The sequence below is a fragment of the Physeter macrocephalus genome, chromosome 11 (assembly GCF_002837175.3).
Source record: "Physeter macrocephalus isolate SW-GA chromosome 11, ASM283717v5, whole genome shotgun sequence".
Taxonomy (NCBI): Eukaryota; Metazoa; Chordata; class Mammalia; order Artiodactyla; family Physeteridae; genus Physeter; species Physeter macrocephalus.
This window is the reverse complement of record NC_041224.1, coordinates 9,897,247-9,909,172: the sequence shown is the minus strand read 5'-3', so window position 1 is coordinate 9,909,172 and position 11,926 is coordinate 9,897,247. Positions and strand designations below refer to the sequence as shown.

General features: G+C 42.9%; 1 protein-coding gene and 1 pseudogene across 1 annotated transcript in view; both read right to left on the bottom strand.

Annotated features, from left to right (window-relative positions):
* The window catches only part of ST8SIA6 (ST8 alpha-N-acetyl-neuraminide alpha-2,8-sialyltransferase 6), a 131,390-nt gene that overhangs the window by 99,137 nt on the left and 20,327 nt on the right, over positions 1-11,926 (bottom strand). The window lies entirely within an intron of this gene.
* On the bottom strand, positions 9,666-10,015 carry LOC102989212 (40S ribosomal protein S26-like; annotated as a pseudogene).

Here is an 11,926-nt window from a genome sequence, read left to right as displayed (position 1 = left end):
TATATATGTCCATGCCACTCTCTCACTTCGTCCCAGTTTACCCTTCCCTCTCCCCATGTCCTCAAGTCCATTCTCTACGTCTGCATTTTTATCCCTGTCCTGCCCCTAGGTTCTTCAGAACCATTTTTTTTTTTAAGATTCTCTATATATGTGTTAACGTATGGTATTTGTTTTATCTCTGGGCTTTCTATCCTGTTCCATTGATCTATATTTCTGTTTTTGTGCCAGTACCATACTGTCTTGATTACTGCAGCTTTGTAGTATAGTCTGAAGTCCGGAAGCCTGATTCCTCCAGCTCCATTTTTCTTTCTCAAGATTGCTTTGGCTATTTGGGATCATTTGTGTTTCCATACAAATTGTGAAATTTTTTGCTCTAGTTCTGCGAAAAATGCCACTGGTAGTTTGATAGGGATGGCACTGAATTTGTAGATTGCTTTGGGTAGTATAGTCATTTTCACAATGTTGATTCTTCCAATCCAAGAACACGGTATATTTCTCCATCTCTTTGTATCATCTTTCATTTCTTTCATCAGTGTCTTACAGTTTTCTGCATACAGGTCTTTTGTCTCCTTAGGTAGGTTTATTCCTAGGTATTTTATTCTTTTTGTTGCAATGGTAAATGGGAGTGTTTCCTTAATTTGTCTTTCATTAATTTCACTTTCAGATTTTTCATCATTAGTGTGTAGGAATGCAAGAGATTTCTCTGCATTAATTTTGTATACTGCTACTTTACCAAATTCTTTGATTAGCGCTAGTAGTGTTCTGGTAGCATCTTTAGGATTCTCTATGTACACTATCATCTTATCTGCAAACAGTGACAGTTTTACTTCTTCTTTCCGATTTGGATTCCTTTTGTTTCTTTTTCGTCTCTGACTGCTGTGGCTAAAGCTTCCAAAACTATGTCGAATAATAGTGGTGAGAGTGGGCAACCTTGTCTTGTTCCTGATCTTAGAGGAAATGGTTTCAGTTTTTCACCATTGAGAACGATGTTGGCTGTGGGTTTGTCATATATGGACTTTATTATGTTGAGGTAAGTCCCCTCTATGCCTACTTTCTGGAGGGCTTTTATCATAAGTGGGTGTTGAATTTTGTCAAAAGCTTTTTCTGCATTCTATTGAGATGATCATATGGTTTTTCTCCTTCAATTTGTTAATATGGTGTATCACATTGATTGATTTGTTGGCAGATTGTTAATCACAGTCTCAATTTGAGTGCTTGTGATTGGTTTGTTTATATTTTCTATTTCTTCCTGGTTCAGTCTCAGAAGGTTGTGCTTTTCTAAGGATTTGTCCATTTCTTCCAGGTTGTCCATTTTATTGGCATATAGTTGCTTCTACAGACAACTGCGTTATCACCAAGATTTAAACCTCTTGATTTTTTTTTTGTTTTGTTTTGAAAAGTGAATTGTATTACTTGGCAATTGGTTCTAACAAAGAAAGTCAATTACTATCAATTGTCTCAAAACCAGATTTATAGAGATTTAAAAAGTTTTTAACACCAGAACTAGCACTAGAACTTTTAAATATTTAACTAGGAAATAAGTTGTGAATATTAATAATACAAATAAAAATAAAAAGCTGACCATCATTAGTACAGAGTACTAACTTAGTACAGAGTACTAAGTCTAACTACAAAAAGTAGTTAGACTTTTTACCATTTAAAATCAAGAAAAGTCAGGATCATTTAGTTCTCTGATTCCAGGTAACATCCTGTGCCCATGTAGAGTGCTTCTTATGCAGTCAGGTTTCTTAACTGTACCAGGCATCCAGCAATGCTGTTATGTCCCATGAGTCAAGGCTTCCTCACCCAGGACCTACTACAGGACTTGGCAACTGTCATCGTTGAGTGTCCTGGAAAAGGTCCTTCACTGGAACACTTTATGCATCCTTTTTCAGGAAGCTACTGGAGGAGGAGCTCCATCAAAAATTTTCTCTTTAACAGTTAAGGAAACTGAGGCTTTAGCTGCTCTGATGACCATCTGCTGTTTACCTACTCCAGCTGACAGCAGGAAAGAGGTGAGGTGGGGCTCAACCCACAACTGACTCTCCAACCGGGCAGCCTGTAAGGCCCAGCCTGGATCTACAGGGGACCTCCGGCAACGGGAAAGATGAGAAGTGTGTAGGAGGCAGGGGTGCCTGTGTTTTGCTCGGCATCCAGAACAAGGGCAGCAGCGAGCGCCTGGTCCTGAGAACGCTGGAAGGTGCTGGGCTGCGCAGGTACGCTCCTCACCTGGCGTTACTCTGCGCTGGGCTGCGCCAGTAGGACAAAGGTACTACATGATTCTCAACTGATTTACATGGACTTAAATAAGACGTGTAAACAAATCATTGGAGTTCAGTGGTTGAAGTGGGCTCTAGTCAGACTGTCCTGGATTTGAGCCCGGGATTTTCCACTTTACTGTGCAAACTAAGAAGGCAGAAGAGGTGATTCCCCTACCACCTCCTCCCCCTATTATGCTCAATTCCAGAGTACTGTTGCCAAAGTAGCAATGGTACGGTTGTTATTACCTCACCACAGTGTTCTGAGCTTAGAGGAAATGCTGCCAGGACTTTTATGGATTTCAGGATAATCCACAGCCATGAAGGTCAGTGAAGTTCAGAAAAATCAACTTTTAAAAACTCACTTATGGGACTTGCCTGGTGGCGCAGTGGTCAAGAATCCGCCTACCACTGCAGGGAACATGGGTTCGATCCCTGGTCCGGGAAGATCCCACATGCCGCGGAGCAACTAAGCCCGTGTGCCACAACAACTGAGCCCACGTGCCACAACTACCGAAGCCCACACGCCTAGAGCCCGTGCTCCGCAACAAGAGAAGCCACCGCATTGAGGAGCCCACGCACCGCAACGAAGAGTAGCCCCCGCTCGCCGCAACTAGAGAAAGCCCACGCTCAGCAATGAAGACCCAATGCAGCCAAAAATAAATAAATTAATCATTTAAAAAACTACATTTTACAAAAATTTTGTAGTTGAAAATAGTCATAAAATGTACTATATAACCAGTTTTTGCTGTACGGGTCAGTAGTGTCCAGTATATTCTTGTTGTTATGCTATAGATCTGCAGAACTTTTTCCATCTTACAAAACTGATCTCTACATCCTTTAAAAAACAAGTCTTTATTATTTCTCTCTCCCTAGCCACTAGTATTCACCATTTTACTTTGATATTCTATATATTTGACCACTTTACATACCACATGTGTGTGGGATTCTAAAGCACTTTTTGTGTGTGAATGGTTTATTTCACTGGCATACTGTCCTCAAGTTTCATCCATGTTGTTCGATGCAACAGGAGTTCCCTTTAAAGGGTAAATAACATTCCATTGTGGGTTTCCACCATATTTCGTTTACCCATTCAACTGAAGATCAACATCTGTGTTGCTTCCACCTCTTCACTGTTGGAAATAGTGCTGCTGTGAACAGAGTTTGCAAATATCTCATCAAGTCTTTGCTTTCCATTGGGTACATACCTAGAATTTGGATGACTTGGCCATATGGTAGTTCTAGTTTCAATTTTTTGAGGATCTGCCACATGTTTCCCATAGGGGTTGCTGCATTTTATAATCCTAGCAAGGGTGCACAAGGGTTTGAATTTTTCCCCATCCTCAAAAACAGTTGTTATTTTCTGTGTTTTTTTTTTAATAGAACAAAAAAAGTGAGAAGAAATGGCCCATCCACCACAAAACATACATAGTTAAGAAGTTGGATTTTTTTCTCAGTAGGCATCATTTGTAAATAGGAATGAACTAGGGGCCAAAATGTAAAACCAAAAATGAAGCAGCTACGTGTAGTTAGTAATTTCTAGTTTGAATGGTAATTGAATATTGTGGCTCTATATGTATTGTTTTATATTGTACTATTCCCATTATTGATGGTTTGGACTTTAATAAGGAATTCCATGGTTTTTAATGTCACAAAAATGAGATATTTGAACAGTGTATTCGAGAAAGCAATATACTAACTAAAGTGAATGCTTGTATATATTAAGATAGTCTTAAAACTTTTCCTCTAATGCCTTAATTGTCAAATAATTAAAACTTTTAAAAGCATAGGGTGATAGTCAGCATGCTAGACTAAGAGGTAAACACTGATGTGGTGAGAACAGGTACTGATGCTGTCAGTGTTTAGCACTATGTGTTTAGCTTTGTTTATGCTCCAAAAGTGCAATATTAGACACTAGCTAGATAGTACTGCTGCCTCGTACCACTCCAAAGAGGAAACGGGATTTGATTAACTGAGTGCACTTGTTTCTTTAATTTACTCATATTGTCCTTAGCTTGGATGCAATGCCATGTAGATTTATGGGGCTGCTATTTTTATTTACTTTACATCACTTTGATTAACACCTTGAATGGAGAGCCAAACATTCCCTCTTCACTGACCAGCAATGGCCCTTTAACTGCAGTAGGAGAAATAAAAATTTTTTAAAAAACCATTTTGTGTGTAAATTGGTGATATAACTGGCACTTAAGATCAGAAAAATAGTTCTTTATACTTGGCTGCCTTAAGATGCTGTCTGCCCAAAGCTCTGAAAGACTTTAAGATAGGCAGTAATACTACAATACTACTGAGTTGTTGCAGAATTGTTACATTTGATAATAAAACTTGCCTGTTTAATCTCAAAAAAAAAATGTTAAACTTTTTGTTTCTCTGAAATTTTTTTTTTTTTTTTTTGGTGCGCGGGCCTCTCACTGCTATGGCCTCTCCCGTTGCAGAGCACAGGCTCCGGACGCGCAGGCTCAGCGGCCGTGGCTCATGGGCCCAGCCGCTCCGCGGCACGCGGGATCCTCCCGGACTGGGGCACGAACCCGCGTCCCCTGCATCGGCAGGCAGACTCTCAACCACCGCGCCACCAGGGAAGCCCTGAAATGTCTTATAATAGGTGATAATGTTGTTGACTCAAATTTCCATGAAAAAGAAAAAAAAAAACTACCTCTTGAGTGACATCCTGGTCTATTCCCCTCTGAGGAATCTTGTGGGAAAAGAATACTGTAGCTCCTGCTCTGTTTACATGTTTCTGTTGGGAAAGAAACCCCGCCTGCCCTGGGGTGTTGGTGTTTTTGTCTATGTTGCCATCCCAGGCTTGCGATAGGGGCTTGTGGCTGTGCTGTAATGTCTGGGCCATGTCTGGGAAGTCCTTCCCACCTGCCCAGCCAGGGACTAGCCACCCCCTTGAAGAGGCTTCCATTTCCTTCCTATGATCCAAGGCACAGGGAGCCCACCTCCCGTGACACCACCTTCAGGAGCTCTGGTGGCACGTGCATCCATGAGCCTACCCCTGGGCTACCTACCCGAGGCCCACCTCTACCCACAGTCCTGTATAGGAGTCGAGTAAACAGGATGTCTTTGAGCCCTTGTCCCCAAAGGGCCGGCCAAGGGCTGCCCGCCAACCTGGCTCCATCAATCCTGCATGACCAAGTGATAGTTGGCGGGCTCTGCTACCCAGGCCCTCTGCTACCTCCCACCCTGCCATCTGGCAAGGGATGGGCCCTTTTCTGTGAATTGACTACCTGTGGAAATGTGACCAATTAGTGTGAAATGCATGTTTAGCAAATGTTAGGTACTGTATTTGAACCAATAAATGTGAATCCTTCTGCACATGGCATCTGTTTGTGAAGTGTGTCTGGGGTTCCGAGGAGGGACGATGGGTTGTCCTTAGGAGCTGGGTGTGCCTTCAGACCAATTGCTTCTGCTTGTAGCTGATACTCACCCACTTCCTATTGCTGAGAGAGTCTGGCAGAGAGATATCTCCTAGAACTGTTTGAATCAGTGAGCCAATATTGACTGAAGTGCCTGCTCTGTGTGCCAGGCAGTGTGTTGGGAATTTTCACAAACCTGAACCTCCTTGAACTTCAAGGCCCTTTAACTGCAGTAGGAGAAATAAAAATTTTTTAAAAAACCATTTTGTGTGTAAATTGGTGATATAACTGGCACTTAAGATCAGAAAAATAGTTCTTTATACTTGGCTGCCTTAAGATGCTGTCTGCCCAAAGCTCTGAAAGACTTTAAGATAGGCAGTAATACTACAATACTACTGAGTTGTTGCAGAATTGTTACATTTGATAATAAAACTTGCCTGTTTAATCTCAAAAAAAAAATGTTAAACTTTTTGTTTCTCTGAAATTTTTTTTTTTTTTTTTTGGTGCGCGGGCCTCTCACTGCTATGGCCTCTCCCGTTGCAGAGCACAGGCTCCGGACGCGCAGGCTCAGCGGCCGTGGCTCATGGGCCCAGCCGCTCCGCGGCACGCGGGATCCTCCCGGACTGGGGCACGAACCCGCGTCCCCTGCATCGGCAGGCAGACTCTCAACCACCGCGCCACCAGGGAAGCCCTGAAATGTCTTATAATAGGTGATAATGTTGTTGACTCAAATTTCCATGAAAAAGAAAAAAAAAAACTACCTCTTGAGTGACATCCTGGTCTATTCCTCTCTGACGAATCTTGTGGGAAAAGAATACTTGTAACTCCTGCTCTGTTTCCATGTTTCTGTCGGGAAAGGAACCCCGCCTGCCCTGGGGTATTGGTGTTTTTGTCTGTGTTGCCATCCCAGGCCTGTGACAGGGGCTTGCGGCTGTGTTGTAATGTTTGGGCCATGTCTGGGGAGTCCTTCCCACCTGCCTAGCCAGGGACTAGCTACCCCCTTGAAGAGGCCTCCATTTCCTTCCTATGATCCAAGGCACAGGGAACACCACCTCCCATGACCCCACCTTCAGGAGCTGTGGTGGCACGTGCATCCATCAGCCTACCCCTGGCTACCTACCTGAGGCCCAGCTCTACCCACAGTCCTGTATAGGAGTCGAGTAAACAGGATGTCTCTGAGCCCTTGTCCCCAAAGGGCCGGCCAAGGGCTGCCCGCCAACCTGGCTCCATCAATCCTGCATGACCATGTGATAATTGGTGGGCTCTGCTACCCAGGCCCTCTGCTACCTCCCACCCTGCCATCTGGCAAGGGATGGGCCCTTTTCTGTGAATTGACTACCTGTGGAAATGTGACCAATTAGTGTGAAATGCATGTTTAGCATATGTTAGGTACTGTATTTGAACCAATAAATGTGAGTCCTTCTGCAAAAAAAAAGGGGGGGGTGCTTCCCTGGTGGCGCAGTGGTTAAGAATCCGCCCACCAAGGCAGGGTACGCGAGTTCGAGCCCTGGTCTGGGAAGATCCTACAGGCTGTGGAGCAACTAAGCCCATGCGCCACAACTACTGAGCCTGTGCTCTAGAGCCCGCGTACCACAACTACTGAGCCCGCATGCCACAACTACTGAGCCCGCGTGCCTACAGCCCACGCTCCACAACAAGAGAAGCCACCGCAATGAGAAGCCCTCGCACCGCAACGAAGAGCAGCCCCCGTTCACCACAACTAGAGAAAGCCCGCGCACAGCAACGAAGACCCAACACAGCCAAAATTTTTTTTTACAAGTACATAATTTTTTTTTTTAGACAGTACAAACCCACTTTAATGATGTGGAAGTTGAGGCACAGAAGCTGCCAGACCTGACCCAGGCAGACAAGGAGGAAGTTGGGAAGCTGGGCTTCACGTCGGAACGTTCGTCTACGACCTGACAGTTACCTTCTGTTTGACCGCACTGCTCTCTCCAGAGGAAGACAGCTGAAATCATGGACGTGCACGGGATCTCGAGAGGAAAGATGGCCGAGAATAGAAGTTGGGGAAAGGCTTGCACTTAGGAGGGGAACTCGTACAGGAGGAAAAGAGGGAGTGGAACCGAGAGCTGACACTGTCGGGGAGGAAGGGGCTCCAAGGGGCCCTCACAGGGCTCAGTTAACAGCACTTCAGAGGGAAGGTTCAAGGTTCAACGTCAGGAGTAAGTAGAGAAGCAGATGAAAGCTGAGGTGGCACGGCACACCTGTTAAGATCGGTCAGTGTAAATTAACTCAGCATCTGTAGGACTTTGGGTAAACAGAGACACTTATGTCACTGTTGGCACTGGAATCTGCTCTTCAAATCAGGCCAGTCTCGAATAGTGAGAACTTTTCAGAAGACTCATCATATCCTTTTGCCCCTGGAGGCGGGGAGAATTTGTCCAAAAAGTGAAGCCAGATGGCGGCGCTCCACCATCCACTGGGGTCTTCAGCACTCCTCCCCAGCATCCGTTTTCAGCTCTGACTTCCGAACGACTTGGTTCTGTGGAATACTGATCTGGCAGGAGTTGGTGTCACTGATGTTCTTGATGGGGTGGCTGAGGATTCAGAAGGCTCTTGAGTTGGAAGTTGAAGATGAAATGGAGGAGGCAGAATACCTCCCTGAAGAAGTGAGTCCACAGGGCCCTCTGACATCTTCCAAAGGAAGGTCTTATCGGAAGGCTGGAAGGATAATCAGGATGCCACCTGAGTGCTCTGTCCCTCCCCAACTGATGGTCCGGCCCACCAGAAATAAATACAAGTTATTACAAGCTGGTGGTGAATATGAGCGCGTCACCCCTGTGGTTTACCAGTGGAAACAACAGGATGGCTGTGAAAGCACTGGTGTCAGCCTCCGAAGAAAACACACTATGCCCAAGCCAGAGGGACTGGAGTCCAGGAGAGCCTCTCACAAATCATTGGAATGTAACTGTGAGAGATCAAAAACCAAGTTCCCCTGCAAAGTAACAGAGATTCGAGGCAGATGTTATAAAGTTTAGGCAATACCCCAGCAGCTCTAGAGGAAACAAATTGCTGAGTTCCAGCTTCAAGGAAGAGCTAAATATTGCATCATATGATATCTCTCTTGACTGAACTATTAAAGCATTGTATCAAAAAACAAGAAAATATGACATTGTCAAGCCTTTGGAAATATAAGTTGTAAAACAGCAAATAAATTGAATTGCAAAAGTGAAAAAAAAATATTGATTTGTTGTTGTTGTTGTTAGGATTGTTTCCTCACAGTACATTCTTCCATTGAGGTTTAAAATTATTTAATTTTCTAAACTGCCATAGTTTGAAACCATTATTTTACTTTCAGATTTATCTTCTCCCTAATCCAGTTTTCGGTTTTCAGTTAGAACTGACATACCGATTTATAGGTGGTCCTCAATGCTCTGATAGGAATATTGGAGACATAAATTTTATTCTTGGAACTGTTTTGTACTGATGGGATTGGATTCACATTTTTATGATTGCTGAAAATGAGAATAAGCAAAAATGAAAATTTTCAAATACTGTTTTTTATAACTGTGCTTAAACTTTAAAATGTGATTTTCTTAAATTCCAAGGCTGGTTTCATTCAACAAATAAACCATGATTTTTAGTCCCCCTTTAAATTCTTTGCCACTCAAAACTCGTCATCGCCATTGATTTGGGCTTTTTGTAGGCAGGCTTTTATGACAGTAATACAAGTTGCTCCATTTTGTTTTGACTTTCATCTAAAAATCATTTTACTAATTTTGGAGTTTATGTTACAGAACTGTCAATTTGTACTTTGTGAACTTCACATACCATTCCCTCATCTAGGAGTACTACAATAGTAATGCTACCATGGTGCCAAGGAATTGTGATTGTAATTCCTCTAGCCACAGTTTTAAAATGTGAATTTTACATAACAAATAAAAGATCTGAAAAAATTTTTTTAAAAAAAGGTAGACAGTACCTACCTTTTTTTCTTTTTAAAGTATGATTTCCACTTTATTGTCTTCCCAGGGGACAGTATTTCTCCAGTCTTTAAGGACTTAGCTCCTTACACAGGCTTTGGCGGAGGTCGTGGGACAGCACCCGTAGGTCTAAACCGGGGTGGAGGCGTTCGGTCCTTCTGGGCTTCCCGAGAACGACTCCTGACTACGTTGCTGTGAATGGCACAACACTCACACAGTAATGCAGTTTCACATACAGCTTGGGAAGCACATAGGCGTCAAAAACGTTAACTTCGGAAATGTCTCTGACGGCTGCGGCCTCTACGATGTTCCAAATGACGGACTTCTTAATGGCCTTATCCCTGGGCATGCATCCGGCATAGCTGGTGCAGCGAACAGGCTGCACGTGGCCGCGGCCCTTTTCGGCATGACCATTATTCCTTCTTTTCTTGGTCATCTTGGAAGCGAGGAGGTGAGAGAGATTTAAATATTGTTGATATATATATATATAGATAGATAGATAGATAGATATAGTAGAGTTTTATTTTCAAGAGTGAAAACCTAGAAATAACCTAAACTAACCTAAACGTCCATAAACAGATGAACGGGTAAACTAACAGTGGTACACCCAGATAAGAATGCTACTCATCAAAAAATAAAGAGATGAGCTATTCATTTATATCACTGATGAACCTCAAATAACTATGAAACAAAGGAAACCAGAAGAAAAACCCAGTAAACCCTTTATGATTCCAATCAGATAAATTCAAGAAAATGCAAACATATCTATTCTAAGGGAAGGTACATCAATGGTTACCTGGAGAGGTGGGAAGGGCAAGGAGAGATAATAATAGGACATGAGGTGAATAAATATGGGCATTATCAGAACTCTGATGATGGTTTCAAGGTTCATACCTATGTGAAAACTTATTAACTTGTAATACTTCAAACATATGCAGTTTAGTACATGTAAATTATACGTTAATATAGCTTTAAAAATTGGCTCAAGATGAAAAAATCTCTATGCCTCACTCTTTTTGGAAAATCGGTTTGGCAACCATATACTGAATCCACCAACTCTCTCCTTCGGCCCTCTGGAGATCAGTCTTCCCTCGGTGGTAGCAAATATGGAGAGCAATGAAGTACTTCCTGGACACCAAGCCAGGCTCAGCCTCTAAGGGAGAGAGCACCTAACCAACCTGACCTAACTCCGGGCCCCAAAAGGCCTCCTGGGGCCTCAAGAAAGCTTGGGACTTCCCTGGTGGCGCAGTGGTTAAGAATCCGCCTGCCAATGCAGGGGACATGGGTTCGAGCCCTGGTCTGGGAAGATCCCACATGCCTCGGAGCAACTAAGCCCGCGTGCCACAACTACTGAGCCTGCGCTCTAGAGCCTGTGAGCTGCACCTACTGAAGTCTGCACGTCTAGAGATCATGCTCCACAACAAGAGAAGCCACTGCAATGAGAAGTCAGCATCGCAATGAAGAGTAGCTCCTGCTCGAAGAGTAGCCCCTGCTCACCGCAACTAGAGAAAGCCCACACGCAGCAACAAAGACCCAACACAGCCAATAAATAAATAAATAAATTAAAAAGCTAAATGTAGCACTCATGATCCTTTGTGTTTCTGCAGTGTCAGCTGTTACTTCTCCTTTTTCATTAGCCCACACGCAGCAACAAAGACCCAACACAGCCAATAAATAAATAAATTAATTAAAAAGCTAAATGTAGCACTCATGATCCTTTGTGTTTCTGCAGTGTCAGTTGTTACTTCTCCTTTTTCATTTCTAATTCTGTTTTGAGTCTTCTCCCTTTTTTTCTTGATGAGTCTGGCTAATGGGTTATCAATTTTGTTTATCTTCTCAAAGAACAAGCTTTTAGTTTTATTGATCTTTGCTAGTTTCCTTCATTTATTTCTGATCTGATCTTTATGATTCCTTTCCTTCTGCTAACTTTGGGGGATTTTTGTTCTTCTTTCTTGAATTGCTTTAGGTGTAAGGTTCGGTTGTTTATTTGAGGTGTTTCTCGTTTCTTGAGGTAGGATCGTATTGCTATAAACTTCCCTCTTAGAACTGCTTTTGCTGCATCCCATAGGTTTTGGGTCGTCGTGTTTTCATTGTCATTTGTTTCTAGGTATATTTTGATTTCCTCTTTGATTTCTTCAGTGATCTCTTAGTTATTTAGTAGTGTATTGTTTAGCCTCCATGTGTTTGTATTTTGAACAGATTATTTCCTGTAATTGATATCTAGTCTCATAGCGTTGTGGTCAGAAAAGATACTTGATACAATTTCAATTTTCTTAAATTTACCAAGGCTTGATTTGTGACCCAAGATATGATCTATCCTGGAGAATGTTCCATGAGCACTTGAGAA